The sequence below is a fragment of the Muntiacus reevesi genome, chromosome 1 (assembly GCF_963930625.1).
Source record: "Muntiacus reevesi chromosome 1, mMunRee1.1, whole genome shotgun sequence".
Lineage (NCBI taxonomy): Eukaryota > Metazoa > Chordata > Mammalia > Artiodactyla > Cervidae > Muntiacus > Muntiacus reevesi.
Genome location: NC_089249.1, coordinates 117,649,772 through 117,660,352, shown reverse-complemented (window position 1 = coordinate 117,660,352; position 10,581 = coordinate 117,649,772).

Here is a 10,581-nt window from a genome sequence, read left to right as displayed (position 1 = left end):
TGTCTTCTCAGTAACCACAGATTTTGTTCAGGGATAGATACAAGTTCTGTTTTAGGGAACACATGTAAAGATTTCCATTCCCACTCTCATTTTTATTATAAAAAATAATATAACTATAGTAGAGAAAACTTTCTCTACTCCCAAAAGGAAAAAGTTTCCTTGAGAAAGATCAATATTTATTTTCAAGTTAAGTCAATGCTATTCAAATCTAATATGATTGTGTAGAAACAGAATATTTCCAACATTAATTCTTTCTTTTGTTGGTGTAGGACAATGCATAACAGGCAGATGAAATTCTTAGAGAATACCGCAGACTTCAGGAACTTTTTTTTCAGTCAAAAATTTTAACAGGGCAAATAGTCATGATGATTGAGGAAAGTGGAATGGTGAAAGGGTAAAGGGCAAGATAATAAAATTAAAAATGTTAGATTAAAAAAACAAAGTGTAAAAGGTCTGGATAATGTACCAACTACATGATTGATCAAAGTGTAACTATGAACTGGATATGTCTAAAAGTATGTTTTTTTATTTGTGCACAATAGAGAAAGGGGTATAATAGATACATTGTTTAAGTTCACTTCAAATTACAGAAGAATGTTTTGGTTTTGAAATCATTGTTGAGATCAAGCTATTAGGCTAAGGAAGAGAAATATTTTATTGTTCCCTTCCAAACTTTGGTTAATTGGATTTGTAATGGTTTGGGGATGTGTACATGGTGAATACTGATGGCTTTCTCTTCAACTTTATTGTCATCTTGCAAATAGGTGCTGTAGCCTTCTGTAGCCTTTTCATTTCCTTGCCTTGAGCAATGTAAAAATCTTTTCCTCTCATCAGAGAGGTGGTGAGGAAGTGTGATAAAATTAGGGTACCTGGGTTTAAGAGCTGGGATAAGTCAATTTCTTGAAATACCCACTCGATCATCTATAATGTGGGAATAAAATCTTGTCCATACCTATCCCAATGAGATAATGCCTGCACCATGAGGATATAATGCTCTTGAATTGGGGAGAGTCTAACCATGAGAACCATCCTGTGACTGGTCATTGGCCCTGTTATTACATTAATTTGGAAGGATGTCAGATGGCAGCTGGCCATGTAAAGTGGTCTGGCCCTTCTAAGAGCTTTCATTCTGCCATACAGCCTAATGAGGGTAGGCTATCCAGTCAGTGATGGGTTCTCCTTACAGCAAAAGTGAGTAATTCCAATTTGGTGCATGAACCAATCTTTGGCAAAAACAGATATTTCAAAAGAGATTTCTTTTGGTTCTGTGGATTGTGAAAAGCACATATCCAAATATTTTAAAATTAATTATTTTAAATTAGAAGATTAATACAAATATAAAGAATTGTAGAAAGGGAGTAATATAGAATAACAAGTGTCCCATAGGAACTATTGAAAGTTTCTCTCTTTAACTCTTATCATAGTTACCATTACAATTTCTGCATATCGATGTTCTAATTTTGAGTAACATCTATTGGTTCCTTATTATGGGATATGAAGTATTAAGTGCAATTGCAAAAATCACTGATTTTCCATCTTAAACTGCATTCTCAATTTTTGTTAGTTGTATTTAGTTATTACAAATGTAATAAGGATAACTTTATAATTAATACCTCTACTTCTTGATTTATTGAAATTAGACTTCTATTTATTTCCTGCTATGAAAAATTAATAGTTTACTTACACCCTCTGTAGTTCTTACCTTTTTTCCCAATTTGACTATGTCATTTTCACATTGTTAAAGTTTATATTAGCATTTTGTTTTATGATTATAATATTTTCTGTATTTAACTTGTAATTTGATTAAAAAAATTTAAAACCAATATGAAAGTCCAGTGATTATGCAAATATTATTCACTGCAATCCAAGGAGTCTATGGGTAGACCTAAAGAGAGAGAAACAAATTCTGTCTCACCAGCTTATTTCCCTCAATAGAGAACTTTCTGAGTGTGTTGAGGTCAAATGGATTATTTTTAAATATGTTTTTAGCTTTATTTATTTCCTTTGGTTCAACTGAACTTCTTTTATTAACTCTCACATAGTCATTTCTTTGATTCTTTCTTCTTCTTTTGGTTTGTTTTCTTGGAAATTCCTGTGAGTATTTTTCTTGTAGGATACATGTTTGTAGGTGCAAATGTTTTAGCTTTTTTTTTTTAAGCAAAAATCTTGTTCCCTTTCTCTAAATAGTGTGGTTGGATAAATAACTGTAGGTTTAAAATAATTTTTCTTACATAATAATTTCTTCTTTAAATTCATTACCATATTTATCTCTAGCATCAAGCGTTGCTGATAAAAATCTAACATCAGTCCAACCTTTATTTTGTTGTGAGTAGGCTATTTTTTTCTCTCTGGAAGTCTGAGATTTTTTTTCTTTATTCTTAGATTTTGACATTTCATTAGGATGTATCTCTAAATAGGTTTCTCTCTCTCTCTCTTTTTTTTCCACTCATACTGCTCATTGTTTAGTTGATCTTTTAAATATAAAGACTCATATCTTTCCTTCTGTTCAGAGAATTTTCTTGTATTATGTCTTTGGTTATCTTCTCCTTTTTGCCATCCTGTCTTATGCTTTTAGAATTTCCAATAGCCAGTTCCTGATCCCATAAATCTCTAGTTTTTTCATATTTGCTCACCTATCCTTTTGTGCCATATTTTGAGAGATATCCTGGGGTTTTTCAGATCTCGATTTGTCATCTATAACACATTCAATTATGAAGATTGTCCACTAAATTTCTTATTTAGACTTTATGCTTTTCTATTTAAAGAATTCCTTTTTTGCTGTCTGAAGACTTTAAGAAGAACAGCATCTTGTTTTTATTATCAGATACATTGTACACTTGAATCTCTTCTGAAACTAATTGAATTTTTTAAAAAAATACTGTCTTTAATTTTCTGAAAAATCTCTGTTCTCAATGAGGCAAATTGCTTTTCCTTTTTTAGAATAATCACTTTTAATATTTAATAATTCTTAGAAAGTGCCTTCACATATATTCCTAGGAGTCCATTAGTCCTCTAAGAGAATTTTAAAATCTGGTTTTCACTTTAATAATAATCTTTTGAAATATTAATTGCAGATTCTGAAACATGGAGTATGACAAGCAGTGTCAGAACCTGAATTTGCATTTGTGTTTGTACTATGGTATCCATGTTCTGTGATACCACGAGCCTTGTGCATGCATGATGACTTGCTCAGGCATAACAGTCTGGGAAGGTCTGAATCCTCACATGGTGCCTGGGCACTGGTTTGAGAAACATGGCTTCAATGTATTTCACTTATGGATAAGATGGCTATATCATTTCTTATCCAAATTGGGACATTTTCAAGCATGAAAAGAAAAATTAGTAATTGTGTGAGGATTGTAACATAAACTGGAATTGTCTGGGCAACCCAGAGTGCTTGGCCATCTTACTCCAAGATGAGCAGTTTTAATTTTTAGAGCTTTCTCTCTGTCAGCTGTTACAGGGGTCCACGGTTGTCTCTGCCTCTGCTCTGCCTCTGTTGCACTCCCCAGGCCCCATCAAGGGCTCATCTCTAGGCAGATCCCTCTCCTACTCCTGGGAACTATTCTTCAGGCTGTACCCAGGAGGCAAAGGCACTAATTATTAGCTGATATGTGGGCATGGGGAGGGGGAGGGGGTGTTGCCTCATTGGTTCAGCTGCTCCAAGTGTACTTCTTCTAATTAATTGCTCTTACAATTTCTCACTCCCCACCCTTCCATCTCCCCTTCACTCCAGGTTTGCATTTGTTGACTCTGAGTTTGGAATTTGTCCAGGACTTCTTTGTAGCACTTCGGTTCGGGTTTCACTGTCATTCTGGTCCTGTGTGCTTTCTATCTTCCAGGAGTACCTCCATTTTTAGTCCCTGGATGTTGCTTTCTACTCTTCCAGGACAGTTTTGATTTAGTATTTTAAAGCGTCTTATTTTTAAAGTTTCTGTAGGATCTTTGGAGGAAGGGGAGGCAGGTAACTGTGCTCAGGACATCATCATGAACCTTAGCTCCTTGTTCTATGATTTTTGAATTTGAATCTAAATATGGATATATCTGCTTTCCTGGGTATATACACACCTCACAGTAAACAATGAGGTAACACCAGAAGGAAGGACCCATTTAGGAGACTACCACCTTTTCTATTCTGTCCTTTCCTTCCCTAAATAAACTCCTAGCCCAACACTTTATGAAGGGATCGATTCTCAGGAGAAAACTCTTTTTTTTTTTTTTTGACTGTTGCATGGGGCATGTGGGATCCTAGTTCCCCAAGCAGGGGTTGAACCTGTGTCCCCTGCCTTGGAAGCACAGTGTCTTAACCACTGAACCATCAGTGAAGTCCCCCAAGTGAGAACTTTCTTAACTAAAACTCTGCTCCAGTTCACTGTGTTCATAGCTCATACCTATCCTGAATTAAAGAGTGAATAGTTAAACTGTATAAAATAGAAGATCATTTTTTCTAGCATTCTTTAACATTCTTTGGATATGAGAGAGAAGAGTCAGAAATTGAAAAAAAAATTAAATATGTGTTAGGAACAGCTGTAATCTTGGACTCAGTGGTGTAGGGGACAGAAACAGGTACAACAGAAGACTTTCCTCCACACGCCCACTATCCTGCAGAGCTGAAAATATCTGCAGGGAAAGTTAGGGGACTACAGAGACCATGTCACATGGCAGTATCTAAGGGACACGCCAGGGCCTGGAGGGTCACAGACGGCAGCTCCTGGCTGGGAGACACGGCCTGACCTTTGAAGGAAGAGTAGGAGTTGGATTAGTGGAGAAGAGAAAGTGAGCCACCGAGGTGGAAAGGACATCACGGCCAAGAGGCTGCTGTGTGCAGTGCTTGGTGGAGGATCCGTGACGTGAGCACAGACTGTCCACGTTATACCACAGAGAAGGATTCACCTAGTAAGGGAGCTGACCTTGTGGAAGTTCTCAAATGCTAAGTAGGGTATTTGAACTTTAGCTCACCCAGAAGACTTTGAGAAAAACTATATGATTATGTATTGCTGAAGCCTGGCTTGGAGAATTTTGAGCATTCCAGATGTTCAAGCTGGTTTTTGAAAAGGCAGAGGAACCAGAGATCAAATTGCCAACATTTGCTGTATCATCAAAAAAGCAAGAGAGTGCCAGAAAAGTATCTATTTCTGCTTTCTTGACTATGCCAAAACCTTTGATTGTGTGGATCACAATAAATTGTGGAAAATTCTGAAAGAGATGGGAATACCAGACCACCTGATCTGTCTCTTAAGAAACCTGTATGCAGTTCAGGAAGCAACAGTTAGAACTGGACACAGAACAACAGACTGGTTTCAAATAGGAAAAGGAGTATGTCAAGGCTGTATATTGTCACCCTGCTTATTTAACTTATATGCAGAGTACATCCTGAGAAACACTAGGCTGGAAGAAGCACAAGCTGGAATCAAGGTTGCCAGGAGAAATATCAACAACCTCAGATATGCAGATGACACCACCCTTATGGCAGAAAGTGAAGAACTAAAAAGCCTTTTGGTGAAAGCAAAAGAGAAGAGTGAAAAAGTAGGCTTAAAGCTCAACATTCAGAAAACTAAGATCATGGCATCCAGTCCCATCACTTCATGGCAAATAGATGGGGAGACAGTGGAAACATTGACTGACTTTATTTTTTTGGGCTCCAAAATCACTGCAGATGGTGACTGCAGCCATGAAATTAAAAGATGCTTACTCCTTGGAAGAAAAGTTATGACCAACCTAGACAGCATATTAAAAAGCAGAGACATTACTTTGTCAACAAAGGTCCGTCTAGTCAAGGCTATAGTTTTTCCAGTAGTCATGCATGGATGTGAGAATTGGACTATAAAGAAAGCTGAGCACCGAAGAATTGATGCTTTTGAACTGTGGTGTTGGAGAAGACTCTTGAGAGTCCCTTGGACTGCAAGGAGATCCAACCAGTTCATCCTAAAGGAAATCAGTCCTGGGTGTTCATTGGAAGGACTGATGTTGAAGCTGAAACTCCAATACTTGGGCCACCTGAGTCAGCGAAGAGTTGATTCATTGAAAAAGACCCTGATGCTGGGAAAGATTGAAGGCAGGAGGAGAAGAGGATGACAGAGGATGAGATGGTTAGATGGCATCACCGACTCAATGGACATGAGTTTGGGTAAACTCCGGGAGTTGGTGATGGACAGGGACGCCTGGCGTGCTGCGGTTCGTGGGGTTGCAAAGAGTCGGACAGGACTGAGCGACTGAACTGAACTAAACTGATATGATTACGGTTGTGTGTGAGAAGATACAATGTGTTTAAGAAATGTTAATGAGGCAAAGTTGTGAAGGGTAGGGAGAAAATGATGGTGTGAAGATGTGACAGAAAGATTGCTAGTAGTTACTCATATCAATGATATTAATAAAAAGTTAACATTTTAGATGTAATGCTAACCGAGGCTTTGGGAAGTAAAACAGATGACAGTATCAGCAATTATTTAGCAGCAAGATATACTTAGTGATAGATCAAAATTTGTAATGAATTTAAAAATGAAAATAAATCTTAAAGTTTATCTCAAAATTCTTTGTGAATGCCCTGAAGATTTTAAGACTGAGGAATATGGCTTTCTCCTATCATTTTCAATAGGACTCCAAAGGAACTTATTATTGAAAGATAGCACAGTGCGTTCGTGTGTGTATGTGTGTGTGTGTGTGTGTGTGTTTGGCCAAAATCACATTAATATAATGAAACACCACAGGGTATGATCACTACCTTCATTATGTCATGGTACCTAATTTATTAGAAAAAGATTACAGGCTTTTGGCAGATGACAGGAAAATGAGTAAGTCTCACATTTAAAAATGGATTTTTATTGTAGTCTCCTCTTTGTCTTTGTTGAGTCAATTGCTGTGGGGGTTACATGGAGATAAAGAAAGGGTTTTCCTTCTTGAAGAGTTTACTATCTAGCAGGGGTATAAAAGCCAATATTACTATAAGTGAGTATAGTATAGTGAGTATAAGCATTAGTCTTACTAAATAGAATCACTAAAACGCTGACAGCTCTAGTGGAAAAGAGGGAAAGAGAGTAGAGGAAAAGAGAAAAATGGTCTCTGCCTTCAGGGAGGCTGTCATTTCACCAGAGATGTTGGACACAAATATCCACAAAATTAGATTGCATTGTACAGCCACAGTAAGATGACGAGGGCCTGTAAGGGGGACAGGAAGTGCATGAGATGCTGAGAGGGGTTATTGAGGATTCCAAACATCAGGAAGCACTGGGGCAGGCCTTGAAGAAAGGGCAGGGTGTGGGTGGATAGACATAAGGTCCAATGCAGGGGTTGGTGAGGAGACCCACTGGGTTGTTTGGAGGTTGAGGCAGAGTGAAGTGGAGAATGGTAGATTAATGCCAGCTGGTGGAAGGTTTACATGTTCGTTGATTTTAGATTTTACCCTGAAAGCAATGAAGAGCCATGAATGGCTTTTGAGTGTTAGGAGGGGTAAGATAATGAACCAATCATGTTAGGGCCTAATTTGGTGGGGCTTGCAAAAAGATCCAAGCCAACCACGGAACCACAGAAGGCCAAAGACACTTGATCAAGACCTGGGCTAGATTACTTCACTCTGTATGACAGTCTCTAGGTTCATCCACATCACTACAACTGACTCAATTTCATTCCTTTTGATGGCTGAGTAACATTCCATTATATATATGTACCATATCTTCTTTATCCATTCATTTGTTGAGGAATATCTAGATTGCTTCCATGTTCTGCCTATTGTAAATAGTGCTGCATGTACATTAGGATAATGTGCTTTTTTAACTTATGGTTTTCTCAGGGTATACACCCAGTAGTAGGATTTTGAGTCATAATACATAATTCTATATATAGAATCTAGAAAAATGGTACTGATGAACCGATTTGCAGGGCAGGAATAGAGATGTAGAGAATGGACTTGTGGACACAGCAAGCGAAGGAGTGGGTGGGATGAATTTAGAGAGTAGCACTGATTTATATACACTGCTGCTGCTGCTGCTAAGTCACTTCAGTCATTTCTGACTCTGTGCGACCCCATAGACGGCAGCCCACCAGGCTCCTCCGTCCCTGGGATTCTTCAGGCAAGAACACTGCAGTGGGTTGCCATGTCCTTCTTCAATTCATGCATGCATGCTAAGTTGCTTCAATCATGTCCGACTCTGTGCAATCCTGTGGACAGCAGCCCACCAGGCCCCTCTGTCCATGGAATTCTCTAGGCAAGAACACTGGAGTGGGTTGCATTTCCTTCTCCATTATATATGCACTAGCATGTGTAAAATATTTAATAGATAGCTAGTGGGAAGCTGCTGTATAGCACAGGAAGCTCAGCTTGGTACTCTGTGATGATCTAGAGAGGTGGAATGGGGAGGTGGGAGGGAGGTTTAAGAGGGAGGGAATCAGTCAGTCAGTTCAGTCACTCAGTCGTGTCTGACTCTTTGTTACCCCATGGACTGCAGCACGCCAGGCCTCCCTGTCCATCACCAACTCCCAGAGTTTACTCAAAATCATGTCCATAGAGTCGGTGACGCCATCTAGCCATCTCATCCCCTGTTATCCCCTTCTCCTCCCACCTTCAATCTTTCCCAGCATCAGGGTCTTTTCCAATGAGTCAATTCTTCACATCAGGTGGCCCAAGTGGAGTTTCAGCTTCAGCATCAGTCCTTCCAATGAATATGCAGGACTGATTTCCTTTAGGATGTACTGGTTGGATCTCCTTGCAGTCCAAGGGACTCTCAAGAGTCTTCTCCAACACCACAGTTCAAAAGCATCAATTCTTCGGTGCTCAGCTTTCTTTATAGTCCAACTCTCACATCCATACATGACCACTGGAAAAACTATAGCTTTGACTGGACGGACCTTTGTTGGCAAAGTAATGTCTCTGCTTTTTAATATGCTGTCTAGGTTGGTCATAACTTTCCTTCTAAAGAGTAAGTGTCTTTTAATTTCATGGCTGCAGCCACCATCTGCAGCGATTTTGGAGTCCCAAAATAAAGTCAGCCACTGATACATGTATACATATGGTTTAGTCATGCTGTGTACAGCAGAAGCTAACATGTTGTAAAGCAATATAGTCCAATAAATACGTTGTTAAATGAAAAAACAAAAGACCTGGGCTAGGGCAGTAGCAGGGGTGATCAGAAAGGATGGAAGGGAGACCATTTGTGAAGACAAGATAGAGGAACTTGAATTCCTGGCTGTGAAGAAGGAAGGAGGAGGCTGATCAGGACTGCCGGTCAGTTAGTCAGAACAGACACTTGTTACCCCAAGAATGGGCTCTCCCACCACAATCCTTGCGCTGGAGGGTTCATCCATACTCATCCTCTGGGGAAACAGGAAACACTCCTTTGCTGCCGCAGTGACAACAGCAGCGTTGATGGAGGACAGTGGTGAATGACAAAAGTGATTATGCAGTGATGCATGACAATTGATTCACTCTAAGTTACACCTTCTGTGTCAATATGCAGAACTGGCTTGACGGAATTCAGTGAAAAGAACACCTGAATTCAGGAAGACAACACATTTTCTGGTGTGTCAGCATGACACCAAGGACCCTGCTTAAATGCTTCCACTTAAAAAATCCAAGTTGCCCGGGCAAATCAGAATAGTCAGCTGGTAGAATGCTGAGCTAGTGAGGCCAGTTTACTCTCTTTACCATGAGAGTCAGTTAGTTCCCCAGACTCTTTCCCCAACGCAGTTTAGATCAACAAGTGTGTGTCCTGTATCTATAAATGCCTGAAAGTGTACCAAAGCTGTGTGTTAGTCACTCAGTCGTGTCTGACTCTTTGTGACCCCGCAAACTGTAGCCCACCAGGCTTCTCTGTCCATGGAAATCTCCAGGCAAGCATACTGGAGTAGATTGCCATTCCCTTCCCCAGAAGAGCTTCCTGACCCAGCGATTGAACCCTGGTCTCCTGCATTGCAGGCAGGTTGTTTACCTGGGGATACTGAAGTGGATACAACGATTCCAGTCTTAGAGTGCCAAACCCGTGGAGATGAGCACAGGCTTGGGAGGCAGATGTTCTACTTTCAAATCGCAGCTTTTCCATTTACTAGTTATAAGATTTAAAACTAGTTTGGAGATTTAAAACTTGCTGACCCTCAACTTTCTTACCTGTAAAGTGGAGATAACAGTACTTGGGATGATTGTAAGGATGAAAAGAGATATTTATGTGTAAAGTACTTATTATTATTAAAAAAAATCTTTTGGCCATGCTGCATGGCAAGTGGGATCTTAGTTCCATGATCAGGGATTGAACTAGCACCCCCTGCATTGGCAGTGTGGAGTCTGAACCACTGGACACCCAGGGAAGTCCCTAGGTGTAAGATATTTAACACAGTGATTGACACATAATAAGTGTTCTATAAACGACGCCTATTTATCACGTAACAGGGAAAGTACCGTCCCTGAGGGATGTACACAATACTGTAGAAACATAAAGACGGGACATTTAGCCCAGCTTCAGTGAATTCATTGAAGGCTGCCTGGAGAAGATGACTCGAGCTGGTGATGGAATAGCAGGAATGAGCAGGGAAAGAGGGGAGAGGAATTCCAGACAGAGGAGCCAGCAGTGCCTCCTACCAAGTGCTCCGCCAGCT